This window comes from Vespula vulgaris, chromosome 19, assembly GCF_905475345.1.
Source record: "Vespula vulgaris chromosome 19, iyVesVulg1.1, whole genome shotgun sequence".
NCBI classification, from domain to species: Eukaryota; Metazoa; Arthropoda; class Insecta; order Hymenoptera; family Vespidae; genus Vespula; species Vespula vulgaris.
This window is the reverse complement of record NC_066604.1, coordinates 440,954-456,937: the sequence shown is the minus strand read 5'-3', so window position 1 is coordinate 456,937 and position 15,984 is coordinate 440,954. Positions and strand designations below refer to the sequence as shown.

At 32.6% G+C, this 15,984-nt stretch overlaps 1 protein-coding gene and 1 long non-coding RNA gene across 3 annotated transcripts in view; one reads left to right on the top strand and one right to left on the bottom strand.

The window, feature by feature from the left end:
* Positions 1–15,984, bottom strand: part of LOC127070882 (semaphorin-5A) — an 89,363-nt gene that overhangs the window by 64,012 nt on the left and 9,367 nt on the right. The gene's annotated exons all lie outside the window — the stretch shown is intronic.
* On the top strand, positions 12,940–13,480 carry LOC127070885 (uncharacterized). The gene is made up of 2 exons (XR_007784717.1): positions 12,940–13,156; positions 13,257–13,480. It is a non-coding gene; the product is annotated as an uncharacterized LOC127070885 (long non-coding RNA).

Sequence of the window (15,984 nt, the reverse complement as noted above, 5' to 3'; positions counted from 1 at the left end):
CACATTGCGATTAATAAGGGAAAATAAATAATTCAAGGGTTATGCTATCTTCAATTCGATCGAGACGCGAATTCGAAATCCTAGAAAATTTCTCTCTCTCTCTCTCTCTCTCTTTCTCTCTTTCTCTCTCTATTTCATTATCTCTTCCTCTCCTTGACCAACCATCCGTGACAGGAGAGAAAAATCAAGGAATATGTAGACAGGTAGATATCTAAGGATATAAGCCGAAGCGTCCAGATGAAGCTTAAAAGAACGCGGAGTCGCATAGTCTCGCATCTAACCTCACTCGTTAGCCTCGAAATCACCGTAGGAACGTACTACATAAGTTAGGACCGAGTTTCCTCTTTGACTTTCTCAATTGGTTGGTTACTCTAACGGTAACGACTAAAAGCAAACGACGACACGAGTAATCGTCGAGTATATTGATAGCGAGTGTGTGATTTTCTCTCTGACACCCTGTAGATATCATCGGAAGGATGAACGCACGCGTGTACACACACATACACATAAAAAGAGAGAGAGAGAGAAACAGAGATATATACTTATACAGATATAGAGATACACACATACGTTGGATAGTTGGATGAATATAATGTAGTACTCTATGGATGCAAGAGAAGCTCTCTAGGAGACGCGAAGAAGACGACGAGGACGAGCGTGGATCCACAAGAGGGACGGGCATCTGAGGATAGGAGGATAGGAGGATAGAGGAACCGCAGAGGCTACAAGGTCGACGACCTCGCCTACGTTCACGACTAACTATTTACTTCTACGAGCCCTCTCGAAGATATATATCGAGGACCGACTATAGCTAAACCGCCGTTTTGTCCCTTCCTTTCCGGTTTTTCTTCAAATTTTTCTCACACATCGTTGAATAGATATCTACGTTCATATACTTTTTCTTACTCCGTTTCTTTTTATTTCCTTCTTTTCTTTTCTCACTCTCTCTCTCTCTTTAATCTTTTTCTTCTTTTTCTTTCGATTCGTTTTCTTTTTCATTTAATTCCTTTTTCTTTCCTTTTTTTTAAACTAACAAACTCGAATGAAGAAGTAAATAAAAATGGCCCTCTGATATTGACTCGTTCGTTCGTCTTTTTCTAATTTTGTCTTTACCCTTATCTATCTATCTCCTGTTCAAACGCCAACTCCACCTTTATCGTGTCGTTAATCTCTAAGCGAGATACATAGGAAAGAATACGGAGATAGAGAGATAGAGAGAGAGAGAGAGACAGAGAGACAGAGAAAGAATGAGAGAGAGAGAGAGAGATGCGGGGGTTCTCCCGCACGATCGAATCATGTTGCTATCTTCTAGTAAAGGTGACGTTCCTTTAAAAAAAAATGGAAAGAAAAAAAGAAAGGAAAAAACTTCTTCCAACTAAGTACACAAGGAGTAGTTACCCGGTGGTTTTTCGCCTCTCTTTTATCCATTGTCTTTCGGCGTATGTCACCGTGACAGCTCGCTTTCTCGTCTATGAATAGATAGTAGAGGATAAAGGAGGACACGAGACCCCGTAGTAGGCGAACTCTACGTCGTCGTAACGATGTGGATAGATACGATGCGTGTACTATGCCCACATATCATTTGCTTAACCCCAACTATTTAAGCTCGTATAAAAAAAAAAGAGAAAAAAGAAACAAGAAACAAATTTTTTTTTTCATTTTTTTCTTTTCTTTCTTTTTTTTTTGCCACTTTCCGACTCGTTTAAAGTTTCTTTTAGAATTTCAAGATTTTTTTTTCCAAGTATTGGGATATCATATCGCGTCTATAAGGGAGTCTAAAGGTTTTCCATCAAATGCGAATAAGAATGAAATCCCTATAGTTACGTCTTTGAGTTCACGAGACAACGACACCGCACGTCTTTACGTGGTACTCTAACCGTAAGATATTCTGGACCGCGTCGAGGTGGTCCCTATAGGGCGCGGGTCTTTTAAAAGACCGTACGGGCAATAATACACGAAGTAAACGCCACGGTGGTCCCGTGAAACTTTTTAAAAAGAAAATGACGATGACCCCTTTGGAATATTAATAAACTCCGACGTGTCTATTAGACTTTTTTCTTTTCTTTTCTTCTCTCTCTCTCTTTCTCATATCCAGCCAAAGTTGGGATTTAAATACGTTTACGAGAAGAACATTCCAAGGACATTCGAAACGTATCCGTAATAATTCTCTGTCCATTTATATATCTATATATACGCGTATGTATGTATGCGTGCATGCGTGTGGATATATATATATATATACACATATATATAGTATCTATCGTATTACGTGCACGAAACGGATTGTAGGTAATTCCGAGAGAAGTTTGATAACGCGAATCGATGATACCGGTGTTAATGTAACATCGCCGATTCCTAGCTTTTGAGATAAACTCAAGTGATACCTCCTCGAGGGCTTGCAATTTGATCAACCATTTGAAATCAACCTCGAGAATTCGAGTCTAAGGATCATATCTCAAGTCGACGGACGTGATCCATCGTCGAACCAAAATCAGACATGTAGAATACATAAGTACATACACACATATATACGTACATACGATATGCGTGTCAGCTATAATACGCATACACACTTGTGTACGTTTGTAGAAACGAATAGAAAGATAAGAAATAAAAAGCTTTCATTATACGAGAGATTGGCACGCATTAGGTTAAAAAAAGAAATAAACAAAGAAGAAAAGGAAGAAGAAAAAGAAATGACATAGGAATACGGGTGAAGATAGAGAGAGAAAGAAAGATATGATATATCGTATTTCGCGGAGTTAAAGTTGCGGATAGCTAACCGTAAAGCTTCAAGCGAGCTTGACGTTTATCCGAGTAATATTTACGGTGAAAAAGCGAAAATCACGGAATAATCCTCCTTCTAAAACGTACGTACATACGTACTTACGTGAGATCGTACGATGTTAAGGCCGTGTGGGTGGCGACGTGTGTGTTTGCGTCGGTGTGCTTTCCATCGATTCGTAAGTACACAAGTCGCCGTTTTATCGTAATGTATTAGATGGCCTTTCGCAACGAATGATGAACGAGAGAAAGAGAAAGATAGAGAGAGAGAAACAGACAGACAGACAGAGAGAGAGAGAGAGAGAGAGAGAGAGAGGGAGGGAGAGAGAGGAAGAGAGAAACAGAATACAAAAAAAAGATGAAAAAAGAAAGAGAAAAGCATAGAGGAGTAGTAGTAGTAGTGGGTGGTGGCGTTGCACGATCCAAGTCTCAAACAAGCCGGTTTTTAGCCTTAAGAAAGAGCTAAGAAAGGAAAAAGAGTGGGGGTGTGAAATCGCCTGATGTATTCCTAACATACACACACATACAAAGAGAGAGAAAGAAGAAGAAGAGAGAGAGACAGAAAAAAGGCTTTAAAGGTTCAGTCTCTTCCTAGTCTGCTTTGTAAACGGTAAAGAGTTAATGTGTGTACGTGTATGTGTGCGAGACAGAGAAAGAGACATACAGACATACATACAGACAGACGTACAAAAAGATAGAGAAACAGAGAGAACAAAAAGCGTAAACGCCTACGAACGTTAAACGCACGCGTGCTCTCAAATCGTGTCCTACTGTCACGCCTTCTTTCTAAACTAGTTACTACTAAAACCTAAGCACGTTAACTTAATCATCTTTTATTCAGACGAACGGGTAACGAATAACCTCGAGAAATCCTCAAAGGTAACAACACGTCGATTTATAAATATTCGATCTAATATTCGATCGACGTGGTTTAGATAACGAGACAAGATCTAAATAATCGCTTTACTGTCGCGTACATCAGTTGTCTATTCCTGAGTTGAATACGAAAACTCGATTAAGTGAACGATTATAATTCGCTAAACGTTTGGAATACGTGATAGCGACGCGACGAGAACAGTTTCGTTCCTTGGATCACTCGATCTCTCGATCTCTCGATCTTTCGATCCAAGAAGGAGACGTACCGTTGGTTTAAAAAAAAAACCGTAGCGCGAACAACGTGCTGGAAGTTCATTATTATGGACCGGTAGTTTCTTACGGCCGACAGGAAGCACACGGTGGGTATAGGGAGGGGCAGGGAGGAAACGGGACGGAGGTTGATGTGGAGGTTGAAAAGAGAAAAAGAGAGAGAGAGAAAGAGAGAGAGGGTTCCTTCGTTCGTGCGGCACGTGACGGGAAAAGAATCCGTACTCGGCGTATGCTTTTGAGATGACAATGAGCTAGAACTGCTCGCGCAATACCTAAGTTTTCCTTGCCACCAAAGATGCGAGTTTACGGTTACGCGATAACGATGTTAGACGCAAAAGAGAAACGATAAACAGGCCAGAGTAATATAGATATAGTATAACGGTGTAGATTAAGTAGAAATATTCTTTAGACCGATTGCGAGTACGCAATGTCAGATCGGTTCAACGAAAGACCACAAAACCAAGCGTCCAGGTCCACGTAAGATCACAAAAACTAGGCAACCAGGTCGACGAAAGACCACAAAAACTAACTGACCAACCTACGTGATCAAACTCAGCAATCAGGTCGACGAAAGATCACAAAAATTAGACGACCAGGTCCGTGTAAGATCGCAAAAACTAGGAAACTAGTCTACGAAAGATCACAAAAACCAGGCAACCAGGTTCGCGAGAGATCGCAAAAACCAGACAACCAGGTCTACGAAAGAACACAAAAACTAATCTACTAAGCTCCGATCAAATTTGACAATCAGGTCGACGAAATGTCATAAAAACCTGGCAACCAAATCCGCGATAGTCACAAAAACCAGACAACCAGGTCGACAAAAGACCACAAAAACTAATCGACTAACCTCCGATCAAATTCAGCAATCAGATCGACAAAATACCACAAAAACCAGGTAACCAAGGCCGCGAGAGATTACAAAAACCAAGTCGACGAGAGACCACAAAAATCAATCGACTAACCTCCGATCAAATTCGGCGACCAGGCCGACAAAAGACCACAAAACGATCCTTTTGCGGCCCTTGAAGTGTTTGTTCGACAGCGTTTGATTTACAAGAAATTTATAAATGTATCGTGAATGTATTTCAGCAACGATTATGAAAAGCCGAGCGACGAGGATAATATTCGGTTGCCCGATTTTTTAATTATTCATCGAGCATTAGTCATTAACGATCATTAGATTCAAAGGAATATATGAGCATTTATTTCACTTGGTCGTTAACGATCAATGAAATACATTGAGACAAATGCATGCGTTCGCAACTTTCAAGCAACTTTCTCAAAGGTCGGACACTGACGAAACTAACTTTCGAGGAGCCCCGAGCGATCTTAAAGCAACTTAAGTCAACTTATTACGATTCTAAAGGAAACAAGAATTGTTCCCTCCTTTCTATTTCAAAGTTCTAAAATATTCTCTTTATACCGTCCTCACGGAAAAACTGGAAGTAAGGAATTACCCCTAGTGACAGTGATAAAAATAGTTTCATACTTTTTAATACCTTTTAAATTTTTATAATAAATAAAAGATTCATTCGATGCCACTCCTATTTTTTTTTTCTTTTCATTTTATTTCCCATTTTGTTTTGAAAACGTTTATTAATATAACAATACTTATCGGCGTCCATTCTGTTCGAGGGTTGATTACGATACCGACGAATTCGAATCGTCGAGTTTGAAGTCAACTAACTTTTGACCAGTCAGTTTTTTGATAGTTCGTCAAGTCGCTCTCACCAGTGATTGGTCGATAGCAACATGCAACGAACATGTAGTAGCTCTACATAAGTCAGAGTAACGACTCTCAAACCTCACACCGACGAACATTATTTCATTATTGATTTATTCGTTATTGTCTAACTATATTTCTGATATCGACGAAAATAAAATGAAAAAATATTAAAGCGGTAAAAATATTTGGGAGGAGTGATAGATCGATACGATTTGACCGGAGATACGAGTTGGCGTTCGATAAATCGATCTTTCTCGAGCACAGTGGAATCAAATAAGTACGTGTCGGAAATAACGAGTAAGTAAAAAAGGGAAATAAATAAATTAACGCTGCCAGGAAGAGAGACAGAAAGAGAATGAGAGAGAATGAGAGAGAGAGAGAGAGAATGAGAGAGACAGAAAGAGAGAGAGAGAGAGAGAGGAAGAGATGGCGTCGGAGTTGGTACGTAATACCCAACCCACAGCCACCGGGCCTCCGTGCCAGGTCCGACAAACAAAGGGCTGGCTATAAAGCAGCTCGGTCATAAAACATGCTGCCAAGCACGACAAGCCGAATTCGTGAGGCACAACTCGAGTCGGATAGAAACGAGGAAAGCCGAGGAGTTAAAGGAGATTTCCAAGAAGAAGAAGAAGAAGAAGAAGAAGACGGAAAAGAGAGAGAGAGAGAGGGAATGAGAGATGTCTTATATGTTTGAACGTCGAATTCGATACATCGTGTTCGATTAATTCTATTATTAAACATGAATTATTTAAAATAAATATAAAAATATATATATATATATATATATATATATATATATATATATATATATACGAGGGTATTAATAAAGTAATTCTTAACCATTTACAAGATTTCTGATAAAGTAATACTAATATGTTCAGTATAAAAAGATTAATATAATTGATCTTTTATTAAGTAAATTTGTAAAACTTGCAAAAAGAAGAAGAAGAAGAAGAAGATGGAAAAGAGAGAGAGAGAGAGAGAGAGAGAGAAAATGTGAGATATTTTTTATGTTTGAACGTCGAATTCGATACATCGTATTTGATTAATTCTATTATTAAACATGAATTATTTAAAATAAATATGATAATACATATATACGAGGGTATTAATAAAATAATTTTTAACGATTTACAAGATTTCCGATAAAATAATATTGATGTGTTCACTATAAAAGAATTAACATAATTGATTTTCTATCACGTAAATTTAAAATAAAACTTCCAAGAAAAAGAAGAGGACAAACAGAGAGACAGATAGAGGAAGAAAAAAATGAGAGATGTTTTTCGAGTTTGAACGTTCGAATTCGATACATTATGTTAGATTAATTCGATTATTAAATACGAATACATTACTAAAATAATTCTTAATAATTTACAGGATTTTCGATAAATTAATATTAATGTGTTTACTATAAAGGAATTAACATAATTGATTTTCTATCGAGTAAATTTGTAGAATTTCCAAAAAAAACAGGTAGACATACAAACAGAGAGACAGAGAGACAGAGAGACAGAGAGAGAGAGAGAGAGAGAGAATAAGAGATGTCTTCTACGTTTGAATATTTAAATTCGATATATCATGTTTGATTAATTCGATTATTAAATACTAATCATTTAAAATAAAAACAACAATACATTTATTATTTGTTCGTTAATTGTATGCGAGTCTTCCTTAATTATATACGGTAAAATAATTCTTAAAGATTAACAGGATTTTCCATTCAAAGTTATATCAATGTATTCACAAACCCTAATTTATTGGAACTATTCAAGAAAAGATTAATACGACCGATCCTATATATCACGTAAATTTGTAAAACAGGTGCTTGTCAGCAGATAAATCATTTATTTTCTCTCTCTTTCTCTCTCTCTCTCTCTCTCCTCTCTTTCTTTCTCTTCTTCGATAAGAGGGCTATCTTACTCGAGTTGACCTCTCTCTCTCTCTCTCTCCCTCTCTCTTTCTCTCGCACTTCGGAACGAGCTTTGCTAACTCGCGATGACATGAGAGAAGCTGGAAGCTTTATGTTCAAGAATGAATAATGAATATATGTATATGTGTCCCCCAAGATCAATGCCCAATGTATAAATTGCAAAGAACTCAGAGAGAAAGAGAGAAAGAAAGAGAGAGAAAGAATAAGAGAAAGAGAGAGAGAGAAGGAATATCGTACACATATATACTCTTGAACATAGTGCCAACTGAACAGATAATATTGACATTCCAGAGAAATCATGGATATTGCTAACAATCGTAAGAAACTCCGTACATCATCCGTACGTTTATGTCGGCTTATACGTACAATTGTTCTCGCTATCGGACGATGTCAACTCTCGGATCGAAGTCTGAAGACCTTTCTATGGCGAAGCTCGATGTGAAATATATTCACAAAGAGAAAAACAGAGAGAGAGAGAGAGAGAGAGAAAATTACAATGAATGGTAAATTAAGGATAAACTGGTGTTCCGCGTTGAATCAATAAGTATTCAGTGAAAAAAAAAATTATGAATATTATTATCACTTTAATATTTTCATTTAAAACGATCTTTTTAAAAGTTGTTCTTCTCGAAAACGGAAGGTCATACGCATAAACCATTATCTTCCTTTTTTGAATTATTTTTTGTCATAAAGTTCAAAAGGTTCTAAATACTTATTGGACACCCTGTATATGTAAATACATTGAAATGAATAGAATCCGATCAATATTGCTATATAACAGCGTTTCTCGCTGAAAAATGTCAATAAACGTTCTGTGACAAACAAAATTATAAGAATTAATGATATAATATTTTCATTTAAAACGATGCTTTGAAAGTTGTTCTTCTTGAAAATGAAATATCATACGCATAAACTGTATTCTTCCTTTCTTGAATTATTTTTTTCACAAAGTTCAAAAGGTCCCAAAAATTCATTGCTCGATTGAAATTCGATTGAACATCCTATATATATATATATATATATATATATATATATATATATATATATATATATATATATATATCTAAATATATATACAGGACGTATGTGAATAAAATTCAATCAATAACAACGTTTTTCAAACTATGTTAAAAAAAAATATATGAACGTTACATATTAAAAAAAAATATTATAAAAATTAATATTATTATAATATTTTCATATAAAACGAAAATAATTTTTTTTCAAAAATTCTATTTCATACGCATAAACTGTACTCTTCCTTTTTCAACTGATTTTGTTTAAAAAACTCATGACATGGTTCTATCATTGTTGAAATTCGATTGAATACGTAAATACATTGATATGAATAGAATCCAATCGATATTGCTATGTAAAAGCGTTTCCTAAACTACGTTGAAAAAAAGTCAATGAACGTTACAAGAAAAAAGAAATTTTAAAAATTAATAATTTTTAAATATTTCCACGTATTTCTCATTTAATGTACAATTAAAAATTTATAAATAAACTTATTCATTTTCTTTTACATAAGTCTTATATTTACTTGCTCAATTTATTCATTAGTAATATCTAACCAAATCTAAAAAATAATCAAACGATGTTCCGTTAAAATATCAGAATTTCTCGATTATATACGTCATAAAAAAAGTTTGGATAAGATTGTTCAATAAATCGATGAAAAAGCTTAGCGTGAAATCGATCGGAAGAAAACTGATTTGTTTAATTATCGATCGAATCGATCGAATGATTACCTGACTAATCGAATAATACGCTTCATGCTAGGTTTTTCTTCGTTAGTTGAGAATGAAAGATATCTCCTAAGCTTTGCTCTCGATTTCCTCTCTTATCAAAGAGGTAACACCAAGAGATAATCGTTCTCCAAGAGGAAATCAACTAGAGAGAAAGAGAGAGAGAGAGAGAGAGAGAGAGAGAGAAGGAAAAGAAAAAAAAAGAAAAAAAAAGAAAATGAATCATAACATGTCGTAAACGTAAACATGTTAACCATCATATAAATATAACAGATTTATTTGGATCCTATCTTAAAATTTTCATGAAATAGAAACGATCGTTGGTTAATATTACTTTCTTCAGTTATTTAGTCTCCTCATATTTAATGCATAAGCGTTAAATGATTAATTCGCAGGCGAAATCGCGCTTATTACCGATGCGTATGGTTAGCAAAAGATACGAAGAGATTATTATTGCTTGGGATTTACTACTATGTTCCTGTATCTACCGATTGGTGCGGTCTGCTAACTCGCTTGGACTCTTCTATCGCGATATATAAATTATGGGGTCTCTTTCTATCTCTCTATCTCTCTCCCTCTTTCTCTTTATCTATCTAACTCTCTTACTCTTAACCAACGCCGCGAGCAAGTCTCGACATATGGTCGAGATTGTTTGCACTAATTAATAACAGTATAAGCGGAACGAGTGCGTACGTGACTCGTGACCGAGAGAGACCACTTGTCTGCTAAGAAAAACATCAGAAAGAGATGAAACATTTTGATCGGATTCGTTAAACTTTTTTTTATCTTACCTATCATTCCCCCTTGTTATATTTTATCTATTACTACAATACTACACAAATTTTCGTGCTCGACGAAATTTCTTAAATCTTCTGGCACAGAATTCTTTTCGATCGATACCGAACATTTTTTTTTTCTTCCTTTTTCTTTCTTTTTTTTTCTTATATAATAGCATGAATTGTTTTTAATCTCGTCTGTTTTATCTTTACGAATTACTTTTGAAATTTAATCCAAACATTTTTCTTCTTCTTTTCATATAATACGTACCTTTTTACACACACACACATATATGTATCAACCGATTCGTTTTGTTCTCATCTTATCTATTTTTATTTTATTTCATCTATTTCTTCAATATAAAAGTTGCGCTCGTGACAATTTTTTCAATCTTCATAAACGAATTTGAAAACTGAATCGGACATTTCTCTTTTTTCCTTTTTTATATAATACACGTTTTCAAATAATACATATTATACATACATACGTATGTACCGAAAGAATCGTTAGTTTTTCATTTCACTTCCCTTCGTTCTATTTTATTCTCTCGATATAAAAATTTCGGCCTTGACATTTTTTTTTCAATCTTCACATGACTAATTCTCGAATTTAATACAACTATTCTTTTCTTCCTTCAGTATAATATACGTACGTTTATACATACATACATACATACATACGTATATACACACACACACATATATATATATATGTATGTGTATATATATATATATATATATATATATATATATATATATGAATCAGTTCGTTAGTTTTTCATCTGACCTGTTTTCGATCTATTCGATTTATTTATTATTCGATATGAAAATTCCATGCTTAATAGTTCTATTTTTTTCAATCTTCATACGAATTAATTCTTAAATTTAATTCAAACATTTTTTTCTTTTTCATATAATGCGTACGTTTATATATATATGTGTGTGTGTGTGTGTGTATAATATATAATGTAATTGGTTAGATTTTCAAGCTTGACAATTTTTTTCGATTATTACGTAATAAATTTATTTAATTTAATTCGTTTTTTTGCTTTTTTCATATAATATATATATATATATATTTATATGTAGATATGTGTATATTGATGGATTCATTGTGTTCTCATCTCACCTATCTTCATTTTATTTCATCAATTCTTTCAATATAAAAATTTCCTGTCTGACAGTTCTTTCAATCTTCATATACGAATTTAAAAATTGAATTTGACATTTTACTAGTTTTCATTTTTTATATAATACACATACATTTTACATACATATATATATATGTATGTATGTATATGTATATATATGTATGTATACATATGTTTCAAATAATAATTAGATTTTCATTCTTGATAATCTTTTTCGATCTTTACACTACTAATTTTTGAATTTTATACAATTATTTTTCTCTTTTCTTTTTTTTTATAATATACATAAATGTATACAACTATACACATACATCAATCGATTTGTTAGTTTGTCATCTCATCTGTTTTCGATCTATTATTATTATTATTATTATTATTATATATAATACGAATCTATTATTATTATATAACTATTTATTATTTGATATGAAAATTCCGTGCTTGATAATATTCTTTCCAATCTTTATGCGAATTAATTCTTAAATTTAATCTAAATACTTCTTTTCCTGTTTTATTTATTTTATTCGTTCCTTCAATATGAAAATTCTGACCTTGAGTTTTGTTCTCAATCTTCAAAGGACTAATCTTTAAATTTCATTCAACTATTCTTCTTTTTCTTCTTTCCTTTTTTCATATAATATAGGTAAGTTTTACGTATATGATACATACATATGTATCAACGGTTTCGTTAGACTTTCATCTATCCTCGCTCTATTTTATTTATTCCCTCAATATGAAAATTCTGACCTTGAAAGATTCTTTTTTTTGTATTCAATCTTCACACTACTTTTCAAATTCAATCCAAACGTTTCCAATTTTTTTTCTTCTTTCTTTCCATTTTGATATAATATACATAATGTACGTACGTATTCTACATATATACAATATATATGTACATACATATGTATCGAAGTTGATATTTTCAAAGGCGCTTTTAGCGTTAAAACAGTGAATATAGGCAGCTCGTTTGAACGTTCGCTTTACCACTCGCTTATATTGAATATATCAGGGAAAATACTTGACACCTTTGAGTTTATTTAACTCAAACGCAAACACAGCAACTGCGCGTGATATCGATGAAAGACAGAGGTTCTTATGGTTGGTTTATAGATCTCGAAAGTGTCGAGTTAAACGTAAAATCTTTACGATCATTTCTTAACGAATAATTCTTTTTTTTTTTCGTAACACTATAACCATCGTAACGACGACAATACGTTCACGATTCACAAATATATATTAAAAAAAAAAAAAAAAAAAAAAAACAAGAAAGAATATATTAATAAAAATATAACATATATAATAAACCTCAAAGATTATTTCGAATGCTCAAAGACATCGATGATTTAAACAAAGAAGGAACGAAGCACAACTGATGGTTAGTCAGTTATCTCGAACTCGATGATATCGATATCGGTACGTTCGGTGTGCTAGTAAAAATTCGATCATACACCTGAACGACATCGATATCATCGGTTGGATCGTTCAGGTGTTACGAAAAGAGAAAAATAAGACAAATAAAACTGATGTTATACGTATACATCCTGTGCCTACGTGACTGTATCTCTATATGTATCATATACACACATACATATATATATATATACACATAGAAACGCTCGAAACCTGATAAGAGGAACGGCGTCGTCCTGTCTGTCACACGTCGTTGATTCTCTCTTTTTCCTTGTCCTGTTTGCCGAACCGTTAGCACGATTCCGAGACGTGACGATGATTCTTTTTTTTCTTCTTTTTTTCAAACGAAAGAGAAAAGGATAGAGGATGATGATGATGATGATGACGATGAAGAAGAAGAAGAAGAAGAAGACGTAAGAAATATCTTGTTTTTCCGGATAAACTTCGCAACTCGGCAAACTCGGCCTGTCTTGTGTAAAGTAAGTATGACGTGCGGAACCGTGGTCTTTGAACCAGGTTATTCTAAAGAAACCATAATTTTAAATCCTTGTGAAATTAATGTTTGTTTCTGTATTCAAGGATTTGACGGGATAATGAACGTGGTTATTTCGTTTCTTTCTTCTCATTCTCTCTCTCTCTCTCTCTTTCCTATTAATTCTTAGAATTTTGAGAGCACCGTTCAACTAGAGAGATAACAACAAACAAACAATCGTGATGTATTTTATTCGATCTTTTCGTAAAAGCTGTGTAATATTAGTTTGATGTATTGTTATTACCAGCATTCAATAAAGAGATGAATCAAAGGGATAAAGTGAGATGAAAATTTAGTCGACGGAATCAACAAGAGAGAATGATCGATGAGCCGATGACACGGGTCAGCGATATGTAATTTCATTGGAAACGAACGCGGCCGTCCAGCTGCGCGCCACGACCAATCAAATTCGTCATAGTTTTCTTCTTCTTGTTTGAAAAAAAAAAAAAAAACTAAAAAAAGAAAAAGAAAAAGAAAAAAGGAACAGTAAGTACAAAAGATTCGTATTAGATAAAAGTGATACGTTGATCGATAAAACTTCGAATTTTTTCGAAGGTCGTCGTACAACTTTTTATCGACGATAAAACCTCGTACCGACGATAAAACATAATTGCAGGTATTTTCAACGTTCCGTATCGTGAATCTAATCGATATACTGCGTAGCACCTACTTACTCGTTTACCAAAAAAAAAATATGTGTGCGTGTATAAATATAGATATAGATATAGATATATATAAATTTTCTTTTTTTTCACTATCAAGGATGTTAATTTAAAGATAAATACAAACTTAAAAAATTATTGGTTCAAAAAAAAAACGTGTGTACACACATATACGCACAGACACAGAGTTTATATACTTATATATACATCTATATATCTACATAATTTATATGTATACGTATGTATATTTGTGTGTACGTTGTACACACACAAATTTTTTTTTTTGACTACCGAAAGGTAAATAAAAACCTAAAAATTTATTTGTTTATCACAAAAAAGATGAGTATATATATATAAACATATATTATATTATATATTATATTATATATATGTGTGTGCGTGTATATATATAAAACTTCTTTTGTACTATCGAAGATGTTAATTTAAAGGTAAATAAAAATCTAAAAAAGGGAGTAAACTGTTTCTCAGTGGTTTACGTTTCTATATATATAGGTATAGTCATGTATGTATATATGTATGTATGTATGTGAGCATATATGTACATATGTCTGTATATTACACACACGTACATTTACGCGATACAAAGGATGCATTGATATTCCTACCGACCACGTTTCTCCCCAACGTATAATAATAAGTTAAGCACTGTTTCCCTTTCGTATATCGCATGCATCGTAGAAAATGAAACCTTGCCTCGAAACACGTTAGTTTCGACATTTAAGTATAAGACGTTTTTTAAATAGACCCACAAAAAAAGAAAAAAAAATAAGAAAAAAGCGTGAACAAACGTTCGTTAACGATTTATTATCGTTTCTTTCGAAATCAACGTGTTAAGTAGAAAAAGATGACCAAAATCAAGTTTCATTCTCTTTTTCCACCACGCCACCATATAACAATAATAATAATTTTGTTAGATAAATAAATTTTAAATAAATTAGATTTTAAGTAAACGTTGCTAACTATTGATAAGTGGTATAACTGCTTCGGAATTACGTCATGAAATTATGAAATCACTTTCATTGATTTTTTTATTAATTCGTTAATTAATTGATTTATATTTTTTGTGATCAATGAAATTGTTAAAAAGTGTCGTTTCATTGATATAAATTGATTCTTATATTAATTCTTATATTAATTCGTTTGTTAGGTTTAATTCATAGAAATAGAGTAAAAATAAACAATTTGACATGTACGTTCACTTTTTTTTTTAATTTTCTTAAAATTAATGAAAGAAAAAAAAAGAAAATGAGATTGAAGAAATTTGCTAAAACGGTTTAAAATCTCTAAAACCAACTTTAATTTATCTAATAAAAAATATAGAAAAAAACTAGATATACTTGATATTTTTGCAAACAAAATTAAGGAAATTTTGAAAGTTAATCTTATTTAATTTAATAAATTAATATATTATTCAATTTTTTGAATATTTAAAAAAGTATTAAAAATATAATAATTTAATACTTTTATATAAAAAAAGAAACAATATTTAAAGTATGAATTAATAAAACTATTTAAAAACAAAATGTATTTACGGTATTATAATGTACATTTATGAAAAAACGAAAAATAATTTTCTTGCATTAAATTAGGCCATCAAAATTACTGATACATATTCTGAAATTTAATAATTTTATTGTGATTAATATTTCGTAGGCTATCCTTTCTGTTTTATAATATCTGTAAGTCTCTTATTTATTTTGTTAAAATAATCTTCTTCAATGTTGTACCATTATACTATCATTTTATTTTCCAGATCTATTTTATTAGTAATCGAATGTTTTTTTATTTTCTTATCAAGTCTATCATACGCTATCTCGATCGAATTTAAGTCCGGTGACTGAGCTGGGTTATTTATAACTTTTCGTAAATCATACTACAACCATTCTTGAACGATCCTTGATTGGTGTTTGAGGTCGTTGCTTTAATAAAATTGATACGCGTTCAAAATCTCCATTTTTTTCAGCACTCTTTTATAAAATATTTTTCGAAACATTTAAATGTATTATAGTTCGTATTCATAATTTAGTAATAAATTCTAATTTTTTTCTATTATAATAAGTTACCATAAAAATACAACACCACATCATAATAT